Here is a 20,753-nt window from a genome sequence, read left to right as displayed (position 1 = left end):
AAACTCATCTAATTAACAAGGATAAAAACAAATTCAAAGTGAAAGGCTGGAAAACAATACTCCAAGCAAATAACATAAAAAAAAAGCAGGTGTAGCAATACTCATATCGGATAATGCTGACTACAAAACAGGAAAAGTACTCAGAGACAAAAATGGCCATTTCATAATGGCTAAGGGGACAATGAATCAAGAAGACATAACAATTCTTAATATATATGCACCAAACCAAGGAGCACCAAAATATATAAGACAGCTACTTATTGATCTTAAAACAAAAACTGAGAAAAACACAATCATACTTGGAGACCTCAATACACCGCTGACGGCTCTAGATCGGTCATCCAAACAGAGAATCAACAAAGACATAGTGGCCTTAAACAAAACACTAGAGCACCTGGATATGATAGATATCTACAGGACATTTCATCTCAAAGTGACTGAGTATACATTTTTCTCCAGTGTACATGGATCATTCTCAAGAATTGACCATATGTTGGGCCACAAAAACAACATCAGCAAATTCAGAAAAATTGAAGTTGTACCAAGCATATTTTCTGATCATAAAGCCTTGAAACTAGAATTCAACTGCAAAAAAGAGGAAAAAAATCCCACAAAAATGTGGAAACTAAACAACATACTTTTAAAAAATGTATGGGTCAAAGAAGAAATAAGTGCAGAGATCAAAAGATATATACAGACTAATGAAAATGACAATACGACATATCAGAATCTCTGGGATGCAGCAAAAGCAGTGATAAGAGGGAAGTTCATATCACTTCAGGCATATATGAACAAACAAGAGAGAGCCCAAGTGAACCACTTAACTTCACACCTTAAGGAACTGGAAGAAGAAAAACAAAGACAACCTAAAACCAGCCGAAGAAAGGAGATAATAAAAATCAGAGCAGAAATAAATGAAATAGAGAACAGAAAAACTATAGAAAAAATTAATAGAACAAGGAGCTGGTTCTTTGAAAAGATCAACAAAATTGACAAACCCTTGGCAAGACTTACCAAGGAAAAAAGAGAAAGAACTCATATAAACAAAATCCCAAATGAAAGAGGAGAAATCACCACGGACACCGTAGATATACAAAGAATTATTGTAGAATACTATGAAAAAATTTATGCCACTAAATTCAACAACCTAGAAGAAATGGATAAATTCCTAGAAAAATACAACCTTCCTAGACTGAGTCAAGAAGAAGCAGAAAGCCTAAACAGACCTATCAGTAGAGAAGAAATAGAAAAAACCATTAAAAACCTCCCCAAAAATAAAAGTCCAGGCCCTGACGGCTATACCAGCGAATTTTATCAAACATTCAAAGAAGACTTGGTTCCTATTCTACTGAAAGTCTTCCAAAAAATTGAAGAAGAAGCAATACTTCCAAACACATTTTATGAGGCCAACATAACCCTCATACCAAAACCAGGCAAGAATGGCACAAAAAAAGAAAACTACAGACCAATATCTCTAATGAATACAGATGCTAAAATACTAAACAAAATACTAGCAAATCAAATACAACAACATATTAAAAAAATAATACATCATGATCAAGTGGGATTCATCCCAGAATATCAAGGATCGTTCAACATACATAAAACGGTTAACGTAATACACCATATCAAGAAAACAAAGAACAAAAACCACATGATCTTATCAATAGACGCAGAAAAGGCTTTTGATAAAATACAACACAATTTTATGTTTAAGACTCTCAACAAAATGGGTATAGAAGGAAAATATCTCAACATGATAAAGGCCATATATGATAAACCATCAGCTAACATAATATTAAATGGCACAAAACTGAAGGCTTTCCCCCTTAAATCAGGAACAAGACAGTGTTGTCCACTCTCTCCACTCTTATTTAATGTGGTACTAGAGGTTCTAGCCAGAGCAATCAGACAGGACAAAGAAATAAGAGGCATCCATATCGGAAAAGAAGAATTAAAGGTATCACTTTTTGCAGATGATATGATCCTATACATCGAAAACCCCAAAGAATCCACAAAAAGACTACTAGAAACAATAAGCCAATACAGTAAGGTCGCAGGATACAAAATTAACATACAGAAGTCAATAGCCTTTCTATATGCCAACAATGAAACAACTGAGAAGGAACTCAAAAGAATAATTCCCTTCACGATTGCAACAAAAAAAATAAAATACTTAGGAATAAACATAACAAAGAATGTAAAGGACTTATTTAATGAAAACTATAAACCATTGTTAAGGGAAATCGAAAAAGATATAATGAGATGGAAGAATATACCTTGTTCTTGGCTAGGAAGAATAAATATAATCAAGATGGCTATATTACCCAAAGCAATATACAAATTTAATGCAATTCCCATCAAACTTCCAATGACATTTTTTAAAGAAATAGAGCAAGAAATCATCAGATTTATATGGAACTATAAAAAACCCCGAATAGCCAAAGCAATCCTAAAGAAAAAGAATGAAGCTGGGGGCATTACAATACCTGACTTCAAACTCTATTATAGGGCCACGACAATAAAAACAGCATGGTATTGGCAGAAAAATAGACACTCAGACCAATGGAACAGAATAGAAAGTCCAGAAATAAAACCACATATATATAGTCAAATAATTTTTGATAAAGTGGCCAACAACACACAATGGAGAAAAGAAAGCCTCTTCAATAAATGGTGCTGGGAAAACTGGAAAGCCACATGCAAAAGAATGAAACTGGACTACAGTCTCTCCCCCTGTACAAAAATTAACTCAAAATGGATCAAAGATCTAAACATAAGACCTGAAACAATTAAGTACATAGAAGAAGACATAGGTACTCAACTCATGGACCTGGGTTTTAAAGAGCATTTTATGAATTTGACTCCACAGGCAAGAGAAGTGTAGGCAAAAATTAATGAATGGGACTACATCAGACTAAGAAGTTTTTGCTCAGCAAGAGAAACTGATAACAAAATAAACAGAAAGCCAACTAAATGGGAAATGATATTTTCAAACAACAGCTCAGATAAGGGCCTAATATCCAAAATATACAAAGAACTCATAAAACTCAACAACAAACAAACAAACAATCCAATAAAAAAATGGGAAGAGGATATGAATAGACTCTTCTCCCAGGAAGAAATACAAATGGCCAACATATATGAAAAGATGCTCATCTTCTTTAGCTATTAGAGAAATGCAAATCAAAACGGCAATGAGATACCACCTCACAGCTGTTCGATTAGCTGTCATTAGCAAGACAGGTAATAGCAAATGTTGGAGAGGCTGTGGAGAAAAAGGAACCCTCATACACTGTTGGTGGGAATGTAAAGTAGTACAACCATTATGGAAGAAAGTATGGTGGTTCCTCAAAAAACTGAAAATAGAACTACCTTATGACCCAGCAATCCCTCTACTGGGTATATATCCCAAAAACTCAGAAACATTGATACGTAAAGACACATGCAGCCCCATGTTTATTGCAGCATTGTTCACAGTGGCCAGGACATGGAAACAACCAAAAAGCTTATCAATAGATGACTGGATAAAGAAGATGTGGCACATATACACTATGGAATACTACTCAGCCATAAGAAATGATGACATCGGAACATTTACAGCAAAATGGTGGGATCTTGATAACATGATACGAAGCGAAATAAGTAAATCAGAAAAAACCAGGAACTGTATTATTCCATACGTAGGTGGGACATAATAGTGAAACTAAGAGACATTGATAAGAGTGTGGTGGTTACGGGGGGGGGGGGAGGGGGGAATGGGAGAGGGAAAGGGGGTGGGGAGGGGCACAAAGAAAACAAGATAGAAGGTGACAGAGGACAATCTGACTTTGGGTGGTGGGTATGCAACATAATTGAACGACAAGATAACCTGGACTTGTTATCTTTGAATATATGTATCCTGATTTATTGATGTCACCCTATTAAAAAAATAAAATTATTAAAAAAATAAAAAATAAAAAATTTTAGAAATTTTTATATTTTTCAATTATAGTTTACATTCAATATTATTTTGTATTAATTTTAGAAATACAGCATAATGGTTAGATAATCACATACTTTAGCAAGTATCCCCCCCTGATATTTCTAGTAGCCACTTGGCACTGTACATAATTATTACAATATTATTGACTATATTTCCTATGCTGTACTTTACATCCCATGAGTATTTTGTAACTACCAATCTGTACTTCTCAATCCCCTCACCTTTTCTTCCAGTCCCCCAACTTCTCTCTTCTCTGGCAACCATCAGTCCCTGTATTTATGAGTTTAAGGCAGAATTTTTAAGTGCAATGATCCTGGGTACCCTCAGGTTGCCTTCTCAACCCTGAGGTTCTTTTATCAATTGGTGATACAAACTCTCTTTTTTAAAAATGCCAAAATCACTTTTCTTAGTTAGAAAAATCTCTTTATACAAACTATGTAAACTGAGGTCCACTGTCATTACACAGACAGAGCTAACTCCTTTCCTACCAAAGCCTAATTCTTCTTGGATGCCCAAGATAATTCCTTTATGTGCATATACTATTCTGACTCTAACCCTAAGCCAACTAAACAAATACGTCATACCAGTGGTGATTATTTTTTTATTACACAATCGTCCATGTAGAAGTATAAGATCTTTTAATTGATTGATTTCTGTCTTGTTCCTTGATACACTCAAATTCTTCAGACCTTTACTCTGCTTTTCCAAAATTTTCTTTCCTCTTTTTATTGTTAACAAAACTCTGGGTTTTTTCCAGGTATCTTGCAAAAATAGATTCAGAGAATGTAAGCTTATTTCCAAAATATGGTCATAGTTGGTCTAAGTTCTTCATTATAATTTTATTCTCCTTCACCAGGGGCTGGGTTAGAGATGAGCATATGACTCACTGCACTAAGATACAACATAAATAAATTGCTCAAAACCAGTCATTAAAAAAAATCTTAAAAGCAGCCAGAAAGAATAGACAGAGGAAAAAAAGTAGGGAAAATAGTAGATTCCTCCTTAAAAATAATACAACTTAGCAATGAAGCAATATCTTTACAGTTTAGAAAACAAAAAAATATGTCACCTTAAAATTGTATACCCAGAAAAACTAACTTTTAAAAATAAATGTGTTTCATACAAAATGACCCACAGACTCACACTATAAAAAATGTTAAGTATCTTTTTTAAAAAAGGTTTTATTTAAATTTCTTAAGGAGAAAAGAGAGTGAAACCATATGAAAATAAAGAACACTGAAAATGGTTATTTTGTGAAAAATAATTTATATCTTTTAAAAATATAATTGACCTGAAAATTGTCTTGTATATTTTATGTAAAGAACTCTGAAAAGTCAACAGTAAAAATAAAAATTCAATTAGAAAATATGCAAAAGATATAAATAGACATTTCACTAAAGAAGATACCCAGATGACAAATACACACATGAAAAGATGTTTAACATCATCAGAAAAATGTAAATTAAAATATAATGAACAGGTGCTTTTTCTGCCCAGGTTGTCTCAAACCCATTATTTTTTTTTAAATAAATTTTTATTAATGGTAATGGGATGACATTAATAAATCAGTGTACATATATTCATAGAAAACATGTCTAGGTTATTTTGTCATTAAATTATGTTGCATACCCCTCGCCCAAAGTCAGATTGTCCTTCGCCACCCTCTATCTAGTTCTCTGTGCCCCTCCCCCTCCCCCTAACTCTCCCCCTGTCCTCCCTCCCCCCACCCCTGGTAACCACCACACTCTTGTCCATGTCTCTTAGTCTCATTTTTATGTTCCACCAATGTATGGAATCATGTAGTTCTTGTTTTTTTCTGATTTACTTATTTCACTCCTTATAATATTATCAAGATCCCACCATTTTGCTGTAAATGATCTGATGTCATCATTTCTTATGGTTGAGTAGTATTCCATAGTGTATATGTGCCACATCTTCTTTATCCAGTCTTCTATTGAAGGGCTTTTTGGTTGTTTCCATGTCTTGGCCACTGTGAACAGTGCTGCAATGAACATGGGGCTACATGTGTCTTCACGTATCAATGTTTCTGAGGTTTTGGGGTATATACCCAGTAGAGGGATTGCTGGGTCATAAGGTAGTTCTATTTGCAGTTTTTTGAGAAACAACCATACTTTCCTCCATAATGGTTGTACTACTTTACAGTCCCACCAACAGTGAATGAGGGTTCCTTTTTCTCCACAGCCTCTCCAACATTTGCTATTACCCGTCTTGTTGATAATAGCTAATCTAACAGGGGTGAGGTGGTATCTCATTGTAGTTTTGATTTGCATTTCTCTAATAACTAATGAAGCTGAGCATCTTTTCATATATCTGTTGGCCATTTGTATCTTTTCCTGGGAGAAGTGTCTATTCATGTCCTCTTCCCATTTTTTTATTGGATTGTTTGTTTGTTTGTTTGTTGTTGAGTTTTATGAGTTCTTTGTAAATTTTGGATATTAGGCCCTTATCTGAGCTGTTGTTTGAAAATATCATTTCCCATTTAGTTGGCTGTCTGTTTATTTTTATATCAGTTTCTCTTGCTGAGCAAAACTTTTTATTCTGATGTAGTCCCATTCATTTATCTTTGCCTTCACTTCTCTTGCCATTGGAGTCAAGTTCATAAAATGTTCTTTAAAACCTAGGTCCATGATTTTAGTACCTATGTCTTCTTCTATGTACTTTATTGTTTCAGGTCTTATATTTAGGTCTTTGATCCATTTTGAATTAATTTTAGTACACGGGGACAGGCTGTAGTCGAGTTTCATTCTTTTGCATGTGGCTTTCCAGTTTTCCCAACACCATTTGTTGAAGAGGCTTTCTTTTCTCCATTGTGTGTTGTTGGCCCCTTTATCAAAGATTATTTGACCATATATATGTGGTTTTATTTCTGGGCTTTCTATTCTGTTCCATTGGTCTGAGTGTCTATTTTTCTGCCAATACCATGCTGTTTTGATTATCGTGGCCCTATAATATAGTTTAAAGTCAGGTATTGTAATGCCCCCAGCTTCATTCTTTTTTCTTAGGATTGTTTTGGCTATTCGGGGTTTTTTATAGTTCCATATAAATCTGATGATTTTTTGTTCCATTTCTTTAAAAAATCTCATAGGGATTTTGATGGGAATTGCATTAAATTTGTATATTGCTTTGGGTAATATGGCCATTTTGATTATATCTATTCTTCCTATCCAAGAACAAAGAATATTTTTCCATCTCATTGTATCTTTTTCGATTTCCCTTAACAATGCTTTGTAATTTTCATTATATAGTTCCTTTACATTCTTTGTTATGTTTATTCCTAGGTATTTTATTTTTTTTGTTGCAATCGTGAAGGGGATTATTTTTTTGAGTTCGTTTTCTAATATTTAATTGTTGGCATAGAGAAAGTCTATGGACTTCTGCATGTTAATTTTGTATCCTGCGACCTTACTGTATTGGTTTATTGTTTCTAATAATCTTTTTCTGGAGTCCTTCGGGTTTTCGATGTATAGGATCATATCATCAGCAAAAAGTTATACCTTTACTTCTTCTTTTCCGATATGGATGCCTTTTATTTCTTTGTCTTGTCTGATTGCTCTGGCCAGAACTTCTAGCACCACATTAAATAAGAATGGAGAGAGTGGACAACCCTGTCTTGTTCCTGATTTAAGGTAGAAAGTCCTCAGTTTTATGCCGTTTAAAATGATGTTGGCTGATGGTTTATCATATATGGCCTTTATCATGTTGAGATATTTTCCTTCTATACCCATTTTGTTGAGAGTCTTAAACATAAAATTGTGTTGTATTTTATCAAAAGCCTTTTCTGCATCTATTGATAAGATCATGTGGTTTTTGTTCTTTGTTTTGTTGATATGGTGTATTACGTTAACCGTTTTGCGTATGTTGAACCATCCTTGAGATTCTGGGATGAATCCCACTTGATCATGATGTATTATTTTTTTAATATGTTGTTGTATTCGGTTTGCCAGTATTTTGTTTAGTATTTTAGTATCTGTATTCATTAGAGATATTGGTCTGTAGTTTTCTTTCTTTGTGCCATCCTTGCCAGGTTTTGGTATGAGGGTTATGTTGGCCTCATAAAATGTGTTTGGAAGTATTGCTTCTTCTTCAATTTTTTGGAAGGCTTTGAGTAGAATAGGAACCAAGTCTTCTTTGAATGTTTGATAGAATTCACTAGTATAACCGTCTGGGCCTGGACTTTTATTTTTGGGGAGGTTTTTAATAGTTTTTTCTATTTCCTCCCTGCTGATTGGTCTGTTTAGGCTTTCTGCTTCTTCATGACTCAGTCTAGGAAGGTTGTATTGTTCTAGGAATTTATCCATTTCTTCTAGATTGTCGTATTTGGTGGCATATCATTTTTCATAGTATTCTACAATAATTCTTTGTATATCTATGATGTCTGTGGTGATCTCTCCTCTTTCATTTTGGATTTTATTTATTTGAGTCCTGTGCCTTTTTTCCTTGGTGAGTCTTGCCAAGGGTTTGTCAATTTTGTTGACCTTTTCAAAGAACCAGCTCCTTGTTTTATTGATTTTTTCTATAGTTTTTCTGTTCTCTATTTCATTTATTTCTGCTCTGATTTTTATTATCTCCTTTCTTCGGCTGGTTTTGGGTTGTCTTTGTTCTTCTTTTTCTAGTTCCTTAAGGTGTGAAGTTAAGTGGTTTACTTCGGCTCTCTCTTGTTTGTTCATATAGGCCTGAAGTGATATGAACTTTCCTCTTATTACTGCTTTTCCTGCATCCCAGAGATTCTGGTATGTCGTATTTTCATTTTCATTTGTCTGTATATATCTTTTGATCTTTGCGCTTATTTCTTCTTTGACCCATTCATTTTTTAGAAGTATGTTGTTTAGTTTCCACATTTTTGTGGGTTTTCCCCCCTCTTTTTTGCAGTTGAATTCTAGTTTCAAGGCTTTATGATCAGAAAATATGCTTGATACAATTTCAATTTTTCTAAATTTGCTGATATTGTCTTTGTGGCCCAACATATGGTCAATTCTTGAGAATGTTCCATGTACACTAGAGAAAAATATATACTCTGTCGCTTTGGGATGAAATGTCCTGTAGATGTCTATCATATCCAGGTGTTCTAGTATTTCGTTTAAGGCCACTATCTCTTTATTGATTCTCTGTTTGGATGACCGATCTAGAGCCGTCAGCGGAGTATTGAGGTCTCCAAGTATGATTGTATTTTTGTTAGTTTTTGTTTTAAGGTCAATAAGTAGCTGTCTTATATATTTTGGTGCTTCTTGGTTTGGTGCATATATATTAAGGATTGTTATGTCTTCTTGATTCAGTGTCCCCTTAATCATTATGAAGTGACCATTTTTGTCTCTGAGTACTTTTTCTGTCTTGTAGTCAGCATTATCAGATATGAGTATTGCTACACCTGCTTTTTTTTGGGTGTTGTTTGCTTGGAGTATTGTTTTCCAGCCTTTCACTTTGAATTTGTTTTTATCCTTGTTGCTTAGATGTGTTTCTTGTAGGCAGCATATAGTTGGATTTTCTTTTTTAATCCATTCTGCTACTCTGTGTCTTTTTATTGGTAAGTTTAATCCATTTACATTTAGTGTAATTATTGACACTTGTGGGTTCCCTACTGCCATTTTATAAATTGCTTTCTGTTAGTTTTGTATCTAGTTTGATTCTTCTCTTTTGTTTTTCTATCATTTGTTTTTGTTTGTTTGTGTTCCATACTTCTTTCCTCTGTTGCTACCTTTTTTAAGTCAAGTGTTTTTGTGGTGGTTTTTTCTAGGGTGGTTACCATTAAGTAATGAAAAGGGTACCTACCATATTCATTGTAGTACCCTATCTTATAAGTATTTCTGCACTTCATCGTCCTTTGCTACTGTTAATCGTCATCCTCTCCCCCCCTTTTTTCCTTTTTTGTCACAGTTTAAGTTTGGTTTTATTGTGTTCTTGGTGGAGCTGTTACTTGTGGTGTTGTTGTTTTTTGTTCTTTGAATCTGGTTGGAAAACCCCCTTTAGAATTTCCTGGAGTGGGGGCTTTCTGTTGATAAATTCTCTCATCTTTTCTGTGTTTGTGAATGTTTTTATATCTCCTTCATACTTGAAGGATAGCTTTGATGGGTATAGTATTCTTGGCTGAAAGTTCCTCTCTTTCAGGGCTTTAAATATTGGGGTCCACTCTCTTCTAGCTTGTAGAGTTTCTGCTGAGAAATCTGATGATAATCTAATAGGCCTTCCTTTATATGTTGTACTCTTCTTTTCCCTGGCTGCCTTGAGAATTTTTTCTTTGTCATTGGTTTCTGTCATCTTTATTATGATGTGCCTTGGAGTGGGTTTGTTGGGGTTAAGAAAACTCGGTGTTCTGTTTGCTTCTTGAATTTGAGGCTTTAGTTCTTTCCACAGGCTTGGGAAGTTCTCGTTTATTATTTGTTTGAGTATATTCTCCATTCCATTTTCTTTCTCTTCTCCCTCTGATATACCTATTATTCTTATGTTATTCTTTCTGATGGAGTCAGACAATTCCTGTAGGGCTTTCTCGTTTTTTATTATTTTTGAGTCTCTTTCTTCTTCTCTCTGTTGTGCCTGAAGTTGTTTGTCTTCTATTTCACTAATCCTATCTTCAATCTGGGCTGTTCTGCTAGCTAAACTTGTTACCTCGTTTTTCAGCTCGTGAATTGAGTTTTTCATTTCTGTTTGATTTGTTTTTATAGTTTCAATTTCCTTGGTAATATATTCTTTGTGTTCATTGAGTTGTTTTCTGATCTCCCTATATTGCCTTTCTGTGTTTTCTTGTATATCTCTGAGTATTTTTAAGATTTCTATTTTAAATTCTCTGTCATTTAGCTCCAAGGCTTCCAATATGTTAAGTCTTTTCTCCATAGATTTTTCCACATCTATTTGTGTTACCTCTCTTTCTTTTGTATCCATAATATTCGATTTCCTCTTTCTTATTGGCATCTGAGGGTGGTCTTTTTGATAGCACTAATTAGAATTAATAAAGAGTAAAAAGTAAAAAAAAAAAAAAAAAAAAAAAAAAGGTAAAACACCCCACAAAAAAGCAGTAATAATTTATTATTTCCCCCTTTTTTTCTTTCTTCTCTTTCCCTCCTCTCCCCTCCTCAGGGAAATATCGTGCCTATAATGGAGGGCCTGATTTGGGGTGAAGAGTTCCAGGGGCAAAAAAAGGGGCGTAGGGACCTACTAAATGCAAAAAAAAAAAAAAAAAAAAAAAAAAAAGGAAGAAAATCTTAGACAAGCATAAGATGATTTGCTTGTGAGTGATGGTCAACTAAGAGATATAATGAGAGGGATAAGAGGGAACCAGAAAAAAGGACAAAAAAAGTAATAATAAAGAAGAAAAAAATAAAAATAATAAGTAAAAATCTGTTGTATTAAGTGGAGCGAAGACTAAATACAATGGAGACCTTGGGTTGGGAGGACCCAAAAATAAACAAACAAGAAAAAAACAAAAACAAAAGCGAAAAAGAAAAATAAAGCCAAAAAAAGCCTTGAGTCCCAAATTAACTAATTTGTTCGTGATTGAGGATTAAATGGGAGGAAAGTAAAACGAGAAAAGAAAAAACGAATAGAAAGGAAAAAATAAGAAAAAGAGAAAAACGAAGGAAGAAATAAAAAAGGAAGAGAAAAAAACAAGATAAAGCAAAACAAAAAAAAAACAAAAGAGGAGAGAGTGAGAGTTAAGTGTTTTGGAGTATAACCTTAAAGGAGGGTGAGGATGAAGAAGAGAAATAAAATGTAACACTTATGGGTAGTGTAGTTTAAGAAAAGGGAAGCATAAGATGGGCAGAGAATAGAAGGACCGAGGTGGAGGAAATAAAGGCAATAAGATAGAAGAAACAAACAACAACAACAAAAAAAAATTAGTGGAACAAGTTGTAAAGTCTGTGGATTTTTCTTGATTTTTAGATATTAACTTCTTCCTTTTTCTTTTCTCTCCCTCTTCCTGGTCGGTGACTCTGTACCCCAGGCTCTGCCCCTGTGTCACACTTAGGTAGGGATTTGCAGTTGATGGGATTCTATGGCAATGACATATAATTGGCTTTAGTCTTGCTGGTAGTCAAGGCTTGTTGGCGTTTGCAGGGTCCAACGATGAGAGAGTTTGCTTTCCTGGATTCTCTCTCCTAGTCCCCCCTTCCTGAATTAGCAGCCTGGTGATCCAGCTATAAGGCTGCAACTGCTTCTGCCTGGGGAGTAAGAGGCTCAAAGAGCTGGGAAATCCCCACTCTATCCCCACTCAGTGCAAGGCTTTGGGAAAGGCTCTGGCAGTCAGGGCCTCCAGTGTAATCAGGCGGGGGTGGGAGTCAATTGTTGTCAAGGTGACTGTTCAGCGCCTAGCATTCAGTTGGACCTCTCAACCCAGGCTTTCCACACTTTGTAGCCTGTTTTGGCTGGGAAGAAGAGGCACTAGTCTCTGCTTGCGACTAGTGTAGTATAGATCTTATTATCTGCCAAGTTCTTCTTGTTAGTGTTTATCCCTGAATATGGAGGCTCTATGAATCAGAAGTTGCCCCCGCCCCTTTAGCAAGAGGCACTAAAAAATATCATGCCTCTTGTCTTGGGTCGCTGAACTGAGAGAGATCTTATCAATTAGAACCGAGGGTGCGCAGATTTCACTGGTTAAGCTAATTTTAGTGATTGGGTTGCAGCTGTGCTCCCGAAGGTATTTCAGGCTGCCTGCGCGCGCCCCTCCCCCAACGCTTGATTGTTAGCTTGAATGGCTGGGTGAGGTGCCCTGCCCACGGAGAGAATCTCCCAAGTAGGGAATATCGCCCTGGGGCCTCTCCCGCTCCCCCTGCTGCTGGCGGCTGGGGCGCACCGGGCGCAGGATGATGGGGCACCCTGGGTGTGCGGGCCAGCAGGGATCTCTGGGCGAGTGGAATGCCCAGGGTACACGCGCGAATGGGGTGCTCCGGGCACCGGTGGCTGGCGACTCTCACTCGCAGTGCGCGGGCCGCTGGGAACGTTAGCGGTGCTCGCTCTGCAAGTGGACCGGGCGCGCGCCAGCGGCTGCTCGCCGCTCCGGAGTGTGGGCGGTGCTCACTCTGCAACCGAACCGGGCGCTCCTGCGGCTGCTCGCAGCGGCTCCTCGCGGCTGCTCGCGGCTGCTGCTCGCGGCTCCCAAGTGTGGGCTGACTCACCACAGGCGCACTCCCTCGCGGCTTGAATGAACGTCCCTGCGGTAGCTTCCTCCACACCCTCGTCTCTCAGATTCAAGTGATAACAGTCCTTTCGCTTTCAGTTTGTGTGGAACTCCGGAATGCTCCGAGGATAAATTTTCCTGTTTCTAGTTGATAAATTTGTTGTGATTTTGGGGAGATCTGTCGGATGCGCTGCTCACGGCGCCATTTCCGTGACGTCAGACCCATTCTTAATGAACAGAGAATCCAACCTTCCAATATATCAAAAATACCATAGTATGCCCCACCCCCACCCCAGCTGCTGCAGTACAAATGCCCAGCATACTAGGGTTTGTGGGATACAATCCATACAGTCATCTGGCCTACAACACTTACAGGCTGAGAGGGAACCCAGGCACCAACAGCCAGGTCATAGCATCATCTGCTGTTATGGATTCTAAAACCAGAAAGCCACCACATAAGCCACTGATGTCCTACATGAGGTATAGCAGAAAGGTCTGGGAGCAAGTAAGGACTTCTAACCTTGACCTAAAGTTGTGGGAGATTGGCAAGATTATTGGTGACCTGTGGTGACATCGCATTGATAAAGAAAAACAAGAATATTGAAACAAACACGAAGCAGAAAAGATAGAGTACAATGAATCTATGAAGGCTTATCATAATCTCCCTGCATACCTTGCTTACATAAATGCAAAATTTCATGCAGAAGCTGCTTTAAAGGAAGAAAGTTAACAGAAGCATTCATGCATGGAGAAAGGAGAAGCTTACATGAGCACTCAGCATGCTGAAGACCCAGACGATGATAATGATGGCTTTTCAGTGAAGCTGATGGCCACCGCCCATTTCCAGAGAAACCACTACCTCATCAGGGAAATCCTTAGTGAGAACATGGTGCCAGAAATTCAGTCAGTTGTCATGACAGTTAGTATACAGACCCTCAAATGACAGGTCCAGTTCTTATTGGTTCATCAGCAAAAAGGAACCAATGAAGAAGCTGAACTTCTTCAAATAGAGAAGTGACAGCAGGAAAAGAAGAGGGAATTCTGGAAATCATAGATTCATTTAACAATAAACTTAAAATATTCTGAGGTTTTAAAATAGAAGCAAATATGGAAAAATTTGCAACTGAAATTGCACAGGCAGAGGAACAGGCTCACGAAGACAGAAGGAAAGGGAAAAGGAGGCAACAGAGCAAGCTGGATGCATCAGAGCAGTACTGTTCCCAAGGAAGAGCAAAGCAGCTAATGAGACCGAAAGAAGAAAGATGAGAGCATTCTGGTGGGTACAGCGAGGACACAGCTTCAAGAAATGACAGGAAGTCAACAAAATGGTGAAGAAGGTACATCTACTCCTGAGGACAAGGATAGTGGGCAGGAGGGAGTGGACAGGGTGGCGAAGGAGGGACCAATGATAGTAACACTGGCTCAGAGAGCCACAGTGTCACAGTGGAGGGGTCACCATCAGATCCCACACCAAAAGATGAGAAAAAAGAACAAGTGTTGCCTCATTTTATGTATTCTAAATACTTTTTTAAATGAAAAAATATTTTTGAAGTTTTTTTTTAAAACAAAACCTACAATGAACATATATATCTATCAGAATGGCTAAGATAAAAAAAAACCCAGTGATAACATCAAATGTTGGTGGGGATACAGAGAAACTAGATTATTCATTCACTTCTGGTAGAAATATAAAATGGTACAGTCAGTGCTGTTCTATTTTATGGCAGTTTTAAAAAAACTAAACATGCACTTACCATACAACCAGCAATCATACTCCTAGGCATTTATCCCAGGGAAATGAAAGCATACATCCATGCTGAAACCTATACACAAATGTTTGTAGCAGCATTATATAATAGCCTCAATTGGAAACAACTCAAATATCTATAACATCTGAATAGATAAATTATGGAATATCCATAAAAGGTAGTAACTATTGATATGCATGGCAATATATATATATATATATATATATATATATATATATATATAATATGAATGAATCTCAAAATAATTATGCTGAGGGGAAGAAGCCAGAAATGGTATGTTTTACAGGATTCAATTTATATAAAATCCAGAAAATGCTACTGTCACTAATCAGTAGTGACAGAGAGCTGATTAGTAATTGATTGTCTGGGATTGGAGGGAAGATAAAAAGGGTGGTTACCAAGAAGTATGAGAAAACTTTTAGGAGTAATGGGTAAATTCATTATTTTTGTTGTAGTGATTGTTTCACAGGTTCATAGATTTGTCAAAACAATCAGATAGTTCAATACAGTTCACTGCATGTTAGTTATTCTTTAAATAAAAAAATAGTGATGAAGTATATTTCCCTCCCACCTTAGACTGCCTTAACTAAGAGAATATAGAGACATCAAGTTGTGTGTTCTCTGAGATTAGATAAGGAAAGTCCCTGAAGCTTCTCTCAGTTTACTTTGGACATTTACCTAAGATACTTACTGAGCTACCTATAGGAAGTATGACTACTCTAAGTCTCCTCTGCTGGAAATACTTTGTGCTGAAACCACTTAAAGAGGTCTTGAGACCCAGCAGGCAAAGTGCTGCCCAACCAGGCTCCCTCTGATAAAGTGGCAGAGTTTTGGCCGTCATCTGATTGCAACATCATGAGAGAGATCTCAAACCAAAACCATCCAGCTGAATGGTGAGAGATAATAAAACAATGTTGCTGGCCCTGGCGGGCCAACAGTGGATAGAGCGCCGGCCCAGCATGTGGATATCCTGGGTTGGATCCCCAGTCAGGGCACACAGGAGAAGAAGCCATCTCTCTCTCTCTCCTTCTCTCTCTCTTCTCCTCTCACAGCCAGTGGCTTGCTTGGTCTGAGCATCGGCCCTAGTCACGAGGTTAGGCTGGTTGATTTGAGCATCAGCCCCAGATGGAGGTTGCTGGGTGGATCCTTGTTGGGGCACATGTGGGAGTCTGTTTCTCTGTCTCTTCTCTCACTTAAAAAATGTTGTTACTTTATACTACTAGTTTTGGGATGATCTGTTGTACAACAATAAACGGCAAAAATGCTATCTATTCCATGTTAGTAGTATAACTTTCATTCTTTTCAAGAAAGACTGCTTTGAGTTAAGAAATTACTACATGGGATTTCTCTTTTATACCTTTTTGTGACTTTCCATATGGATTTTTAAATCAGAAAAAAAATTATCATCCCATATGTTCTAGTTTTAGTTTAGAAAAAAACAGAGAAACCTTATCTATGGATTCAGAAAATTGCTGGTGTCAGTTGAAAACATTCAAATTAGCTGAAGGTAATCAAACAATCAATCAACAAACTATAGAATGTTGGATTTTGTGGAGAATACAAAAGCTATCTGGCCTGCCATGTCCTCCAAGGATTCAACTGGGTGGTGAAACAAGGCCTTTTGAAGCAAGATATGGTGGAATGTCTTCATGAAAGAGGAAGAATTTGAGCAATAAACAATAAATTATAAATATTAAAGTTGGATAATTTTAATTTATTTTATTATGTCTCAAAAAAAATTTCTGGTGCATAATTATTCTGTTAATATTAAACACCAGCAAATACAACCTGAGTACTCTTATTTGTTAATCAGGCAATTTCCCTCTCACAATTTTCCCACTCTCTTCAACTCAAGATTATTCCTAAGTGTATATTTTTCAAACCCTTTGTCTGCTTTAATTTGAAATAATCTCAGTAATAGGACAATTGTAACCTAGCTAATGTGAGAATAAACAGAGGTGCTACTTAATGCAATCATATTGAAAGGTGACAGGCTTGATCTAAATAATAGCTAATATTATGTATATTATCCTGTGTTAGGTCTTGAAATGATTTTGAATGTTTTTGCATTCAAAATTTTTAGAGCGGAAAAGTATCTGACTATCTACTCAGGTAATGCAAAGCCTTTGCAAAAAGAAAGGGCCAGGGATAGAAGGAAGGACCCCAAAACTTATGCATGGTGGTCACAGGAAATATTTCTGTTTTAAAACCTATTATGTGCTGTGTAACACATTTTAGAAGTTTTGATCTGAGTGTTCCAGTTTTGTGATGAATCCTACCTGTGTTGGCACACATGAGCCAGTTGCTACATCTTTTACCAATTTCGAATAATTGACAGCACATTGGAAGCTTGAAACCAGCCAGGGTGGGAGTATTTACCATAGAAATGGCAAACGCCACAAGTCAAACCTCCCCGCTACCCCTACTTGTTCTACTCCAAAACAGATGAACATTTATTAACACAACCCTAGTTAAACTTCCAAGTCTTTTGATGTGAATTGATTTCAATAGGTCTGTCTGATTTCAAACTGATTTCAGAGGTGATGAACTGTATTTGTAGATGAGGCCAATACCAAACTGGGGGATGGCTGGGTAAGAATGGGTTCTTGGGAAGCAAATAATCAATTTTCAAGATTATGTATATATATTTACATGGCAATCCTTGTGGAACAAAAAGGTGACTTACTAATTTCTCCACAAGAAGAAAGAGGGAAATAATGGCCAGTGAGGAAGTGAGAATTTTCATTGCCACCTGCTCCCAGAGCACAATAAAGACAAGTTTAAAGCTTCTCTGCAAATCAGAAGTTTGGCCATTAAGCCAAAGGTCTGCCCAACAAAATTACAACTAAACTACAAACAACTATCATTCAGAATCACTTGAAATCTAGCAGAATAAAAGTCCTACAACTAAGGCTATAAAGAAGAAGCCACATGGAGGATGGTAGAAGGGGTGGAGGCAGGAATGAGCTGGTCCTACACTCACATGTACCAGATGAATAGCAGGAGGGATATATCAGCTGCAGTGGTGACCCCCAAAGACCAAGGGGTTCCAGCCCCACACTAGGTCTCTCAGCCCAGTGTTCCAGCACCAGGAGAGAAGTTCTCATAACCTCTGGCTGTAAAAACTAGTAGGGATTGTGGCTGAGGGAGATGGATGTTTGATGGAGTCCCAGGCAATTCCTCTTCAAGGGTCAACTTGGACTTACTTGGACTCATTTGCTCTGACCTCCAGCACTGGGCAGCAACTCAAAAGGTACCAGGGACATGCCAGGAAAAACTGAACTGTTTGCCAACAGGACAAGGCTGGGACAGCTTTTTCCCAGACAGAAGTTCAGGCAGAGTCCATTGTTCCTTTTCTGAGGTCACCCTCTTCTTCCACAGAGCCAGAGAGAGTCTCCATTAACCTGGCTCACACTGTTTACCCTGCCCTGGTAATACCCTGAAAGCCACACTACCAAACTGGTGGGCCTACCCAAGCCATTTTCAATGGCTTTTCCATATAAGTGGCGTCTCTTGCCTCATGTTTCAGACTTTCTTAAAATTCTCAAACAAGCAGCATCTGACATTAATGTGCCCTATACCACTTGCTAAATGGCCTCTGGTCATGGTCTAGCAGCAGCCAGCCTTGGTGTGCAACTTGGCCACTTCTGGGCTCCTCCAAGCATAGCACCAGCATTCAAACTCTTGGAGGCTAAACAGCATGTTATTAAATAACGAATGGGTTAACAATGAGATCAAGGAGGAAATCAAAAATTTTTTTGAAACAAATGAAAATGAACATATAACAACTCAAAATTTATGGAATACAGCAAAAGCAGTCCTGTAAGGAAAGTTCATAGCATAACGGGCATACCTTAAGAAGCATGAAAAAGCTCAGATAAACAAGTTAACTCTGCATGTAATAGAACTAGAAAAAGAACAACAAATAAATCCCACAGGAAGTAGAAGGAAGGAAATAATAAATATCAGAGCAGAAATGAATGACATACAGGCTAAAAAGCAATACAGAAGATCAATGAAACCAAGAGCTGTTTCTTTGAAGAGGTAAACAAGATTGGTGAATATTTAACCAGACTCATCAAGAAAAAAACAACAACAGAGGACTCAAATGAATAAAATAAAAATAAATAGAGAAGTAAAAACTGATACTACAGAAATACAAAGGATTGTAAAAAAATATTATGAAGATCTATATACCAAAATATTAGACAACCTAGATAAAATGGATAAATTCCTAGAAACATACAATCTTCCAAAATTCAACTGGAAGAATCAGAAAACCTAAACAGACCGATTACAACGAACAAAATTAAAACAGTTATCAAAAAAGCCCCAACAAACAGAAATCTTGGACCGATGGCTTCACGGGTGAATTTTACCAAATATTCCAAGAAGAATTAACACCTATCCTTCTCAAGCTCTTTCAAAAGATTAACATTGAAGGAAGATTTTCAAGCTCCTTTTATGAGGCAAGCATGATCCTCACTCCAAAGCCAAGTAAAGACACTACAAAGAAAGAAAACTATAGACCAATATCCCTGATGAACATAAATGCTAAAATTCTCAACAAAATATTAGCAAACCAGATCCAGCAATACGTTAAAATGTCATACATCATGATTAAGTGGGATTTATTCCAGGGAGGCAAGGCTGGTACAATATTCACAAATCAATCAATGTGATTTATCACATAAACAAAAGAAAGGATAAAAATCATATGATTATATCAGTAGATATGGAAAAAGCATTTGATAAAATCCAGCACCCATTTATGATCAAAATTCTCAGCAAAGTGGGAATACAGAGAGCATACCTCAACATGATAAAAACCATCTATGATAAACCCACAGCCAACATCATACTTAATGGACAAAAATAAAAAGCAATACCCTTAAGATCAGGAACAAGGCAGGGTGCCCCCCTTTCACCACTCTTATTCAACATAGTTCTGGAAGTCCTAGCCACAGCAACCAGACAAGAAGAAGAAATAAAAGGCATCCAAATTGGAAAAGAAGAAGTAAAACTACCATTATTTGCTCATGACATGATATTGTACATAGAAATCCCTAGTCTCAGTCAAAATACTACTAGACCTGCTAAATGAATTCAGCAAAGTGACAGGATATAAAGTTAATATTCAGAAATCACTGGCATTTTTATACACCATTAATAAACAGTCTGAAAAAGAAATTAAAAAAATGATCCCCTTCACTATTGCAACAACAACAAAAATAAAGTACCTAGGAGTAAATTTAATCAAAAAGGTAAAAGACTTGTACTTGGAAAATTATAAGACATTGAAAAAACAAATCAAAGAAACAAACAAGTGAAAGCATATACTGTTTTATGGATAGGAAGAATAAACATCATCAAAATGTCTATATTACCCAAAGCAATCTATAAATTCAATTCAATTCTTATTAAAATACCAGTGGCATACTTCAAAGATAATAAACAAATATTCCAAAAATTTATATGGAACCAAAAAAGAACACGAATAGCCTCAACAATTTTATTTTATTATTATTATTTTTTATTTTTTTCATTTTTTCTAAAGCTGGAAACAGGGAGAGACAGTCAGACAGACTCCCGCATGCGCCCGACCGGGATCCACCCGGCACGCCCACCAGGGGCGATGCTCTGCCCACCAGGGGGCGATGCTCTGCCCATCCTGGGCGTCGCCATGTTGCGACCAGAGCCACTCTAGCGTCTGGGGCAGAGGCCACAGAGCCATCCCCAGCGCCCGGGCCATATTTGCTCCAATGGAGCCTTGGCTGTGGGAGGGGAAGAGAGAGACAGAGAGGAAAGCGCGGTGGAGGGGTGGAGAAGCAAATGGGCTCTTCTCCTATGTGCCCTGGCCGGAATCGAACCC

General features: G+C 37.2%; 1 pseudogene; it reads left to right on the top strand.

Annotated features, from left to right (window-relative positions):
• The first annotated feature begins 12,871 nt into the window (after positions 1-12,871).
• Positions 12,872-14,648, top strand: LOC136404254 (SWI/SNF-related matrix-associated actin-dependent regulator of chromatin subfamily E member 1 pseudogene; annotated as a pseudogene).
• The last annotated feature ends 6,105 nt before the right edge of the window (positions 14,649-20,753 follow it).

This window comes from Saccopteryx leptura, chromosome 4 (assembly GCF_036850995.1).
Source record: "Saccopteryx leptura isolate mSacLep1 chromosome 4, mSacLep1_pri_phased_curated, whole genome shotgun sequence".
Lineage (NCBI taxonomy): Eukaryota > Metazoa > Chordata > Mammalia > Chiroptera > Emballonuridae > Saccopteryx > Saccopteryx leptura.
This window is presented reverse-complemented; position numbering and strand designations above follow the sequence as displayed.